We start from the raw sequence: 12,943 nt of genomic DNA, 5'->3' as shown, positions 1-12,943 counted from the left end.
GCTTGATGGAAAGTCAGAATTTAATTAAGAAAAGAGAGATAAGAAAAAACACTTAACAGATACCTAGTGTTAAATATTTCAGATGTGCTATTACTTGAAATGTAGAATGTGGTCTTGTAAATTTGTTAATTAAAAGTGTAAAGTTTGCCAAATCTATAACATCTTTCTACTTATGCCACTCAAATTAGCACAGAAAATTGTCTGCTAAATTAAAAAAACTAAGAATGGGCCACTAACAAATGGTCAATTTAAACTGTAAAGATGGCGTCCCCCCAAATGGACACAATTAGATGCTCAATTAATTTCTGTCTACCAAAGAAAGAAAGCCCAGAAATGAACATTTACTGAGGTATCTCATTTGTCTCTGCTTCAATAATCTGTCTGTTTTCTTCTTCCTTCATTTCCTCTGTGGGCTATTGTGCAACAAAAATGTCTCCATTATCAGATTCAAAATTGAATCCTATGATACTGTAGCCTGAGGAAAAGGAAGCATTGAATATCATTCCCAGTTTCAGACCCAGAAGATATTTAGGAAATGTTACTGTATATACACCACATGCAACATTAGTGCTTTTAATTTCTTTTTTACGGGTGCAATGGAGATTAATTTGCATGAGCTCATTTCAATTTCTGTAATAAGATCCAAATTTTGCATTAAGCTTTCCATCTCAAAAACAAACAGTTAAAAAGGACACATTTCTTCTTTCAAATGCTTTTATTATAGTTCTATTTTACAGTCCCTGCATCTAATACTCACTTAAAAGCTTGACTATATATACCCGTAGGTTCTAATTTGTTTTTTGTTTGTTTCCTGATTACCTCCTGTTTCTACCAGGAAACTCCCTAAGTTTTAAATGCTGCACAACTTGGAAGAGCGCTAGAACTATCAAAAGGAGTATCTGCAGATCCAGGAAGGCATGCATTGTACTTCACACAAAGTTAGGTCAACTCTGCTCATCAACAGTGTTCCAGGAAAAGGGGCACTTGTTGTTGATTCTAAGTAGGAACTGGTTATAGAATTTGAAGTTTCGGAGAAGTATAAAACCCACCGAGACACGGGGGGCTTTCCATTCCATGCCATGCTCACCCACGCACCTTTCTAGCGGCAGCAGAGCCGCGTGTTTCAGGGGTCAGACTGCCATCACGGTAAGGCAATACCACAGTCTCCCGGGGTCCTCAGTACCACCTGCCAGATTAGGTTAAAGGGATTCACTTAAATCTATCAGGCCTTTAGAACCAACTTTCAGTTCACCAGGGATGGGCAGCAAATGAGACCTCAAAGACGAAATCAGACAAATGAGAAAGAGAGAGGTTCTACAGAACAATTTTCATGATTTCTGAAAAAGTCAGTGTCATTAAAAATAAAGTTAAAATAAAATAAAAATAGTGACAGTAGGGGCTGAGAAAAGATGTGTTAACTTTAAGAAACTTAAGGGATACAAAAAACATACACTGCACGATGCTGGGTTGGATACTGGTTAGAGAAGGAGTTGGTTAAAGAACAGCATTTATGATATGATTTCATTTGGATAAAACAATACAGTGTGTGTGTGTGTGTGTACACACAGGAAAAAGGGTTTGGAAGAATACATGGGATATACACTAGGGTTCACCCCTGGTTAACATCTTAGTGTGTGTGTGTGTGTGTGTAGTAGGCACGTGGTGTTTTCGTTTTACTTACTGTGTTTTTTATATCCTTTCCTTAAAATTGATTAGTGACTTTAAGTAATCATGCAATACTAAAACCACCAATTGATGCTACTGAGAATATTGAAAACAATGATAACTGTCAGGAATTCTCAGACTGCATAAAATCTCTAAGACTTGGGATATCTTTAAAACCCAGGATGACAGAGGAAATATAGGCTGCTCAATAAACAACGTTAAGACAACGAGAAAATCTGAGGGGAAAGTGGAACAAAGGGATACCTATAGAATTGTTGAAGAGATAAAAAAACTTACGTATAAAATATCAAGGAAGAGCAACCAGGCAAAGCGGTCAGGCCAGGTGCATCCCTGGAGGTCCGGTCAGGGTCTCATCACTGCCATGGAGTTAATGCTGACAAGTATCCGACCAGACCGTGTCCCTAAACAACAGGGTGAAGTCAGTCCTGACAGAGTCACTTAACGCTGTGAAGTTGTCCTTTGGGGTTGTAATCACGGTAGTGATGAAACTGAGTCCTTACAGAGTGAGACTAAGCCCCCTCGAGGACCCTTGAGGACCCTGGGGTGTACAGGGCTAATCTGAGTCAGGCCCTACTTCTGATGTTCGGAGAAAATGGCCCTTCAGTCATTCATTCCAGAAGAACGGACTGGATGCCACGGCCAGACACTGCTCTGCGGGCTAACGGATGCAGGGACCCTTAGTGCCCTCGTGGGGCTGTTGTTTGACTTCAGACAAATCCCCTTCTCTCTCTAGGGTTCCGCTCCTCACCCTCTTCAGAAGGGTACTTTGCACAGTGGGGCCTAAGCTTAAATACCAGGCTCCCCTCTTCCTGTTGCGTGACCTGCGCATACAAATTCACTTGGCCCCTGAGGCTTCAGCACGCCTGGCTCCGCCCCCGGGCCTCAGAAGCTGCAGATTTCAGAGGTGGACATCCCTGCCAGGCCATGGCCATTCTGTGAATCCACGCACCACAGCCACTGCCTCCCTGCCTCAAGAGTGTGTGCGCGTAAGTATACATGCATAGAATCGAATCCGGAAGGATATGCTCAATTATGTATGCATATAATTGCACACATACAAACTCTTTGATAGAGCAATTTTGATTACAGGATTTTTGTTCTCCAGATATACCCCGTGTGTGTGTTGTGTGTGTGTGTGTGTTCACTGATGCACACATATGATCCTGGCATTTGAAGCCACTTTTTCCCAAGGACATTTGCCTGCCTCTAAGAGGCTAAGATGCTGAGTAAGTGCATTTGAAAAATCTCAAGGCACTGCGGATACAAAAGTTGGAGTCCAGGACCCAGCAGGATAGGGGACCCTGTAGGGGGCCAGAGGTAAAACCTATAAAGGGCTCAGTCCTAGGAATAAGGAAAGAAGAGAAGTTAAGTTGCCCAGTTCAGTTTCCCATTCTCTATGGCCCAGAAAAAAATCTCAGTTTCTGAAACTGGATGGAGATATTTTTGAACTACTAGTACCCTGCTGCAGGCACATGGGAGAAGCAAACCTGAATCACCTCTACTGGAAGATCACATCCCCCTTAATCTCAAATTATTTATAAAAACAAATTATCAGCTACACCACTCTGCACAGTCTAAGACAAGGACAACATAATGAGAAACAGCAGTAACGATGACAATTGAAACATTCACACTGGATGCAAGATATTGAAACTATTAGACACAGACTGAGAAAAACTACATTCACCAATACCATTTACAACAGCATATAAAAATTAAATAGGAACAAATTTAATTAAAGGCGTTTAAGACTTTTGTGAGCTACATTGTGTCCAATTCATACACTGAAGCCCTAACCCTGAATACTTTGGAAGGTCAAAGCTAGGACTTTTAGGAGGTGGTTACGTCAAAATGAGACTGTTAGAGTGGGCCCCAAGGGCCTTAATCCACTCTGACTGTGTCCTCATAAGAGGAAGTTTGGACACACAAAGAGATACCAGGGATCATCTCCAACATAGGAAAGATCATATGATGAATGACACATCAAGAAAGGGGCCATCTGCAAACCAAGGAGAGGAGCCCCGGAAGAAACCACAACTGCCGATACTTTGATCTTGGTCTTCTAGCTTCCAGAACTGAGAGAAAATAAATTTCTGTTGCTTAAGCCAACCAGTCAGATATTTTGTTATGGCAGCCCCAGCAAACCAATACAACTTCTGTTCGAAATGACAAAATATAACTAAGAGAAATTAAAAGAGATACAGTGTTTATGATTGGGAAAGTCAATATTGTTAAGATGTTAATTCTGTAAATGGATCTATAGATTCAATGCAATCTTATCAAAAGTTCAGCAGGCCATTTTCAATAAACTGAAAATCTAATTCTCAAATGTATTGAAAACTTAGAATAACCAAGATAGCACAGACAAAGCTGAGTCAAAGGATTTACACTATCAATTTCCAAGGCTAAACATAAAGCCACAATAATTAACACAGTTTGATGTTGGCATGTGGACTGGTAAGTATATCAGTGGAACAGAGCAGAGAATTCAGAAATAGGTCTACAAATATATGGTAATTTGATTTTTAAAAAACGTTGCCTATATAATTCAAATTTTTAAAAAAGGTGTTAGACCAACTAGATTACCCTCATGCCAAGAAAAATTAAGCTTAACCCCCACTTCACATCAAATGCACACATTAATTAAAGATAGTAATCCTAAATATCTATGTACCTAATAACATGGCATCAAAATAAATAAAACAAAAACTGACAAAAGCAACAGGAAAAATAAAAAGTACAATCACAGTGAAAGAATTTTATATGCCTTCCTCAGGAATTGATAAAACAAGAAAAAATATGTGAGATATAAAAGATTTGAACAGCACAATTAATAAACTTAACTGTACATTGAGCCATAAAACAATTCTCAACAAATGTCAGTGGACTAAAATCACTTAGAATATTATTCTATGGACACTATGTAATTAAACTAGAAGACAGTGTCAAAAAGATGCCATTAGGCTTCCTATGTGCAAGCAATACACTTCTAAATACTTATGTATAAGAGAAAAATCCCAGTAGAAATTAGAAAATATTGGGAATTGAACGAAAATGCTACATATTAAAACATGGGAAGCAGACAAAGTAGTGATTGGAAGGAAATTTAAATGCTTAAATGCATTTGTTAAAAGTGAAGAAAAGGCAAGAATATTAATAAGTTAAGCAACCATCTTTAGAAATTAGAAAAAGAATAATAAAATAAACCCAAAGAAAGCAGAAGGATGGAAATAATAATTTTAAGAATGTAAACTCTGGCTGGTGTGGCTCAGTAGGTCCAGAGTTGTCCTTCAAACAGAAAAGTCACCAGTTGGACTCCTGGTCAGGGCACATGCCTGGGTTCTGGCTTCCATTCCCAGTCATGCACGTGCAAGAGGCAACCAATCGATGTTTCTCTCCCACATTGATCGATGATTCTCTCCTTCTCTTTCTCCCTCCCTCCTCTTTCTCTAGAATCAATTTAAAAAAGAAGACTGTAAACATGAAATAGAAATCAAACTTGCAATAGACAGGATCAACAAAACAAAAGTTGGTTCTTTGAAAGGGCTAAGAAAATTGATAAGCCATTGGCAAGACTAATGAATAAAAAAGAGAGAGAAGGCACAAATAATCAATGTCAATAATAAAAATAATAGATGGTTACAGATTGTGTATATATTTGTATAAAATAACAGGATATTATGAAAAATTATGCCAATAAATTTGAAATTTTATTTGGAATTTTATTTATTCAATAGTCTGGATTTCACTGTCTTCAAGTGTGTTGAGTTTTATCTTGGAAGATAGTTTAGTTATTTGTAAGTAAGTCTGATCCCATTAAGGCTTATTTTTAAGCTTTGTTAGGAAAGATATAACTAAAGGTATAACTTTATTCTAGGGCTAGCATAGCTTACTTGTGATGCATATAGCCTTCCTGAAATCTCTAAATCTTGTCCCACAACATTTTTCCACTCAGGTTGTTTGGAATTCAATGTCCCTCCATGTTATGTGAGCATGAGTAATTGTTGAGCCTATAGAAATTGGTCTTTCCCTAAGTTTCATTCATCTTCACTGTATATATGCACAGAAGCAATTTGTTTGCATAATTTCCTTCTCTCTGGTCTTCTTCACTCCCAGTTGTAACCACCTGAGTCTTTCCAAACTCAACTCTCTGTCTCCTCTGCTGTACTCTGCTTGGATACTCCCTCGTGTGCGGGAACCCGGTAACTGCTTCCAGGCCCTCTCTCATGATCACACCATCCAGTGTCTGGAAACAGACCGATTATTCATATATATATATATATATATATATATATATATATATATATATAGTGCAGTTTTCTAGCTGCATATGGCAGGATTACTAGTCTGGTACCAGCTATTCTATCACATTTGAAAGCAGGAGGCTGTATCAGTTTTTTATCTTTTTATATTTTTTAAAGATTTTATTTATGTATTTTTAGAGAGATGGGAAGGGGAGGAAAAGATCGACCAGTTGGCTCTTGCATGCCCCTAACTGGGGACCTGCCCCGTCCCAAGCATGTGCCCTGACTGGGAATCGAACCAGCAGCCTTTCGGAATGCAGGCCAGTGCTCAATCCACTACACCGCACCAGCCTAGGCTATAACCAACTTCTTAAAAATGTTTTCACCCTGGCTGATGTGGCTCACTGGACTGAGTGCTGGCCTACAAACTGGAAGGTTGTTGGTTCAACTCCCAGTCAGGGCACAGGCCTAGGCTGCAGGCCAGGTTTCCAGCTTGGGGTATGAGAGGTAATAGATCATTGATCGACGTACCTCTCACATGTTGATGTTTCTGTCCCTCTCTTTTTCCTTCCCTTCCCCTCTCTGTAAAAATAAATAAATAAAATCTTTTAAAAATGTTTTGGGGATTTACCCAGGTGGTGAGATATATACTTTTTTGTATTTAAAAATAAAACCTAATGTTATTTTTTCAAAATAAAGAATGTTTTTAACCCAGAACATCAAATATACAAATTCATTTCTATATATTCTCCGTTAGTGGTTAAAAAAGAAACAACTCTCCGAGAGCAGCAATGTGACATTAGCAAAGGATTCCAGGTTTTCTGATCAGTCTGCCTGTCTTGGTCCAGGTGCAGGAAGAACGTGGTTCAAGAGCAGACACAGCATTTTAAAGATGTCCACAAGCCTACGGCCGTGGTCAGTCCCGAAGTGGTTAATCATCTTGCTTATGTAGGAGCATAGTACTTAAAACGTGAGTTACTTAAAATTCAGTTTAGGTTTATGGTGATTTAGAATTTGTTTAATTAGTATTTAGAACTGCACATTGTTTATAGCTATTGGTATTTCAATAGATGCTTAAATGTTTGAACATTTAAAGTTTAATAAGCCTTAGTTATTTGAAGAAAAACATTGATGTAATTAAATTTTCAATTACCCTGTTGTTTTTTTTTAGGGGCCCATGCAATTAATAAAAGCTAAGACATTTAACGACACTCATTTAAAAACCTAGTCAACCACTTAATTAATTAACTAACACTTAAAATAGGTATTTTTAAATATAAAAATTTCACATAGGGCGTCACAACTTTTGAAAAGTACATATAATGACACATAAGCATAAATGCAAGTAACTTTGTTTCAGGATTGAATGCGTGTACACATGAATGTGTGGATCAGTTGTGACTTTCCAAGTACCATTCTTATGCATTGATACCAATTACTGTTTGTTTTAATTGTGTGGTCAAATTAAAAACATCGAAGCAATTGTTCCTCAGAGCTTCCTTGCCCCTAGCACATTCTAGAACATTTTACATGCAGGTTGGAAAAAAGAAAGTAGCAGAGGTTTTCCAGATTGAATATACTCTTATTTTAATTAAACTCTGAATTTAAAGTGGAATAGGGGAAAAATCCCCATCCCCAGATCTCAGCTCCCCAGAGATCAGCAGCAGCATCTGTATTACACAGGAGCTTATGATACACATCCCTCCTCTACCCCCCACCTCCCCGGAACTACTGGGTCCGAGTCTGAATTTTCAGAACATCCCAGTGTTTAGCGTGCGCAGAAAAGACTGAGAAGCACTGCTAAAGCACCATCACTTTCCCAGTTGACTTGGGTGGCGGTGGAAAACCAAAAGGAAAAATCCCATCATGATTTCCAAGGATGAAGGTGGTGTGGTGATCTCTATACAGGGCATAAAGCAGGGGCACTTTATCAGGTGTGGGAAGCAGGCTGACCAAAAAAGGCAAATTCATCCTATAGAACAAGAACTTAAGGAGCAGAGAAAGAGAGGCTCATCAAACAGGCCAAAAAGTAAAGTAGAACACTGGGAGACTGCAATAGGAAAGCCAAGAGAGAGGGCATTCCATAAGGGTAATTAAGCGTTGAGCCCTGGCTGGTGTGGCTCAGTGGGTAGAACACCGACCTGTGAACCAAAAAGTCACCAGTTCAATTCCTGGTCAGGGCACATGCCTGGGTTGTGCCCGCCAGGTAACCCACTGATGTTTCTCTCCCTCTTTCTCCTTACCTCCCCTCTCTCTACAAACAAAAAACAGTGTGGATACTTCCATTTATGGATATGTCAGAACACCAGTACCAAGTTTTGTTTTGTTTACTTACTAGGTCATAAGTTCATTATAAAAGAATATGATTCAGGAAAAGCTAGAGGCGATACATAGGGCAAGGCCAGAAAGGATGTCTATAAGAAAAACAATAATGGAACCGGGATGCTTTTCGTGAGCTGCACCATAAAGAGAAGAGTTTCACGGTTCTTTCAGAAAGTTTAGGAAGGAAGTGACATCAAGTGTATAAGAAACTGAGCCAGAATTCTGATTTGAGCAATTACACGGATGGTGGTTTCACATTCTCAGATGGAGGAAGAATGAAAAGGAAAGGTATAAGTTTTAGACAGGAAGGTTAAAAGTTAGGTATGGCCCTCACTGGTGTGGCTCAGTGGGTTGAGTGCCCGCCTGAGAAACAAAAGGTTCCCGGTTTGATTCCCAGTCAGGGCACGAGTCTCTTTTTGGGGCCAGGTCCCCAGTTGGGGGCGTGTGAGAGGCAACTGATTGATGTTTCTCTCCCTATCTTTCTCTCTTCCTTACCCTCTCTCTGAAAATCAATAAATAAAATCTTTAAAAAATAAATAAAATCTTTAAGTTAGGTATTGAACAAATTAAGATGCAGGTACTTGAGATGTCCTACTAGATTTGTCAAGTAGTCAACTGATTCATTGTCCCCTCTGTGTCCTCTGTATCTCATCTGGGACAGCACACGGGTTTGGGGCTCGGCAACTAAGTCCATTCTAGAGTCAGTTTGGGAAGTTCTTGGCGTATAAATGGCATTGGAAGTCATGAAAATGCATGAGAGCATTTAGGGAGGTGGTTTTCAAACCTGGGTTATGTGTTTACAGTGCAGCTCTCTGGGACAAAAACACCCTGTCCCAGAGTGTTTCTGACTCAGTAAGTCCCGGTGAGGTCCAGGAATCTACTTTTTTAAAAGCCAGCCTAAGAGGTTCTGATGCTCAGGTTGGAATGGGCTTAAGTACAATCTAAAACTGAGGAAGTAGTGACAGAAAACATAGCCAACTCTCTCCTGAAGTTGAAGAGAAAGAGGTTGTTATTGTTACTGGGGAGAAGAAGGATGTGAGGGAAAAAAGAAAGTGATAGTTTTTGTATTATTAGTTTTAGGTTTTTGTTTGGTTTCTAAGCTGGGAAACATTAGAGCAGAGGTTTGTAACACTGGCTACATATGGTAATCACCTGCTGAGCTTTCAAAAAATGAACAAACAAACAAACACAAGCAATGCACAGTTTCTATCCCAAACCAATAAATCAGAATCTCTGGAGGTGGGGCCCAGAGAGTAGTAATTTCTTTTTACTTAAATTTACCCTACCCTACCCTAACACCCCAAGCATTGATTTTCTTCTCCAGTGCCTGACATAGAGTATGTCCTCAGTTCACATTCGTTGCTGTAACAAGTATTGCTGGCTAGTTAGCAGATACAGGAAACCACTGTATGTATTGTGAATTTCATGTAATCTTCGTGTGAAAAAGAGTACAGTCCAATTACCTTACTTTCAAATAGGGGAACTGAAGCCCAAAAGGGGAATTCCTTAAGTCCCTCGGACTTGGTAGTGGCGAATCAGCACCAGAACCCAGTACCCCAACTTGTGAGTCACACTGTCCCGCCTTTCAACAACCTGCATTTTTGACCACTCCCCAAACCCACTCACCTATCAAGACTCAGCTTGTCTAACATTACCTCCCCCGCGACGCCCCATTTCGTCGGTCACAAACCGAATGTGCCTTCTCTTTCATCAAACCGGTTGTCACTCCCAAACCTGCCTCTGCCCCAGACTCATCAGCATCTTGTGATAACCTTAAGCTCGACCCAGGTCTTTACCAATGAGACCTAGAGGCCCTTCATGCGCTTGCGCCACTCTGGCGGCTACGCTGTCACCACAGCAACCGACGGCACACAAATCAGCCTACAGCAACAAGGGGAGAGGAGTTCCTGATACGGTTTTTTTTTTTAATGTGCTTTCCTTACCGCTTCCCGTGCCTGATGCGTGACTTTTAGGGTCTGGTAAGAAAGCTCCATCAGATACTGTGTTAGGGCCGGAGAGATGGGAGAAATAGGCACTTGCTGATCGACCGTTAAGTACAACTAAGAAAGGCAGCTCGGGGAAACCTGATGCTTAACTAGCCCGCCCCTTTCAGGATTGGCCAGAGCCTAGACAGGTTAGCCAATCCCTGGGCACAGATGGATTCTTGTCTTGCCAATCAATGTTGAAAGTAGTATGTTTAATCCAGAGTTGCGTCACAGTGACCAATCAAGAGACCTAGAGGGGATGATTGGCAGGACTTGGGAGAAGGTTACAATTGTTTTGGTTCTCTTAATTATATCTCTAAAATGCAAATTAACTCTGGTTTATGTGCCATAAATTTGTTCTTGATTTCTGCAGTTGTTCAGGCCTTTATGATCCAATGCTTATGTTCCCAAGACTGTACTTTTGACATCTCTTCTCTAAGTCTCCCTTTCCCGCCCCATTATAGTAAAGGTTTGAAGCTCCCGCTTTACTTTGAAATTGCTTATACATGGTCCATTTAGGCTAAAAAATGCTGTGGACTTTTTGTTGTTGTTGTCGTTAGGGATATTCCGGGATGCAAACTGTGCATCAAACCTTCTCTTCTCCAATTCGTTCCACATCAGACCTGTTCTCATTAGAAGTGGTCGAGTATGGACTTCACATTTTTCTCTGCTCCATTTTCCTCGTCGTATATCAACCACTCTGTGTCTTCAATGGCTTTCCCTTCCGTCTCTCTTGCTGTGTCTACTCTAAACCATTCCATCTTCATTATCTTCAGACTTCATCACCCATTCTCTCCCCTCAGTATACAAAAATATTCAGGTCTTCCCCCCCCCAAAAAAAAATCTCATAATTATTGAGTTGAATCTCCTCTCTCCTACTCACTTCAAGCTTTCAGACAGGACTTAACTCTCCTGCCTTCACTCACCTCTCATTCCTTTCTCAGAACATTCTGCCCATATTCCTTTGAAGCTGTTCTTGCTAAAGTCACCAATAACTTCCTAATTAGGAAATCCAATGATAGATTTTTTTTCACTCTTTATCTTATTTAAACTTAGCACCATTTGAAATTGTTGACCATTCTCTTATTCGTAACAAAAGCTATAATTTATTAAATACCTATAGCACCAGATAATGTACTATGTGATTTATGTGATTATCTAACTTAATCCTAACACCCCATGGAGGAGTATTAATACTCCCAGTTTACAGTTGTAAAAACAGACTCATTCTATTGCTGAAATGATTTTCAAAAAGTTAAAAACATGACCAATATGAATGGATATATGTTGATGATTTTATCTAACTCACTGAGGGAACCAGTGAGATGGCAAAGCTGGTTTAAAGAACATTTTTGAGGAACAGTTTAAGGGAAGAATGTTAGACTAAAATTGCTAGGTTAGATATAAAACTGGTTAAAATTCTACAGAGCAATCAAACCATACTTTTGAAATTTTCTTTTGTGATGGACATAGATATATTTGTCTATGGCCATTTACATTTAATTTTAATTAATTAAATTAAATTAAGTTTAAAATTCAGTTCCTCAGTCAGACTAGCCACATTTCAAATATTGAATTGTCTCCTGTAGCTAATGGCTAATGCATTGGACAACACAGCTACAGAACATCTCTAGCATCACAGAAAGTCCTACGGGATAGCTCTAGCCCCCTTAAACGTTGCTCAAGTATGACATTGAAAGGACGTACTGTGTACTCTGTTTTGCCTTATTTGCAAATTTAATATAATTTTTTCTGAAGACTCTCCTTCACATGACCACTGGCTTTCAAACTTTTCTAACCAAGACCCACATTAAGGAATAATTTTTGGTCAACTAATATTTGACGAGGGAGCCAACAATACTCTCTTTAATGTGTTGTTGGAAAACTGGGTGTGCACATGCAAAAGAATGAAATTGGACCCCTCTCTTACATCACTCACAAAAATTAACTTGAAATGGATTAAGGACTTGAATGTAAGACCTGAAACTGAAAAATTCCTAGAAGAAAACATAGGGAAAAAGCTCGACAGTTTTGACAATGATTTTTTAAGTTTAATTGTTGTTCAAGTACAGTTTTCTGTCTTTTAGATTATTTTTTTTAATGTGGCACCTAAAACAAAAGCTAAAAACCAGTAAGTGGAACTACGTCCAATGAAAAGGTTTCTGCACAACAAAAGAAATGATCAACAAAATGAAAAGGCAACTCACAGAATGGAAGAAAATATTTGCAGACTATCTTTCTTATCAGAAAGATAAGGGGCTAGTATCCAAAATATTTAAGGAATTCCTATGTTTTAAATCCAATTTCAAAATGGGTGGAGGACTTGAATAGACATTTTTCCAGGAAAGACATACACATGGCCAGAAAGTGCATGAAAAGCTGCTCAGCATCACTAATCATGAGGGAAATGCTAATCATAAACCACAATGAGATGTGACCTCACACCTATTGGGATGGCTGTTGCTGAGAAGACAAGAGAAAACAAGAGTAGATGAGGGAACCCTTGTGTAACTATTGGTAAGCATGAAGATTAGTGTAGCCACTGTGGAATTTTCTCGAAAAAAGGTAAAAATAGAACTATCATATCATTCTGCAATTCCACTTGAGGAAATATATCAAAAAGAATAAAAATCATTATTTGGAAGAGGAATCTGCACCCCCACTTCCAAAGCCGCATTATCAGGAAATAGCCTGAGAGTATAAATG

General features: G+C 39.2%; 1 protein-coding gene across 1 annotated transcript in view; it reads right to left on the bottom strand.

Annotated features, from left to right (window-relative positions):
- KATNAL2 (katanin catalytic subunit A1 like 2) overlaps positions 1-9,958 on the bottom strand; it is a 60,266-nt gene extending 50,308 nt beyond the window's left edge. Inside the window, exon 1 of the mRNA XM_037165082.2 lies at positions 9,879-9,958. The gene's annotated coding sequence lies outside the window, so the exon portion shown is untranslated. The remainder of the gene's footprint in view (positions 1-9,878) is intronic.
- Positions 9,959-12,943: the final 2,985 nt, after the last annotated feature.

The sequence above is a fragment of the Artibeus jamaicensis genome, unplaced genomic scaffold (assembly GCF_021234435.1).
Source record: "Artibeus jamaicensis isolate MK-2021 breed Jamaican fruit bat unplaced genomic scaffold, CSHL_Jam_final contig_354, whole genome shotgun sequence".
Lineage (NCBI taxonomy): Eukaryota > Metazoa > Chordata > Mammalia > Chiroptera > Phyllostomidae > Artibeus > Artibeus jamaicensis.
The sequence above is the reverse complement of the archived record's forward strand: the minus strand, read 5'-3'. Positions and strand labels throughout refer to the sequence as shown.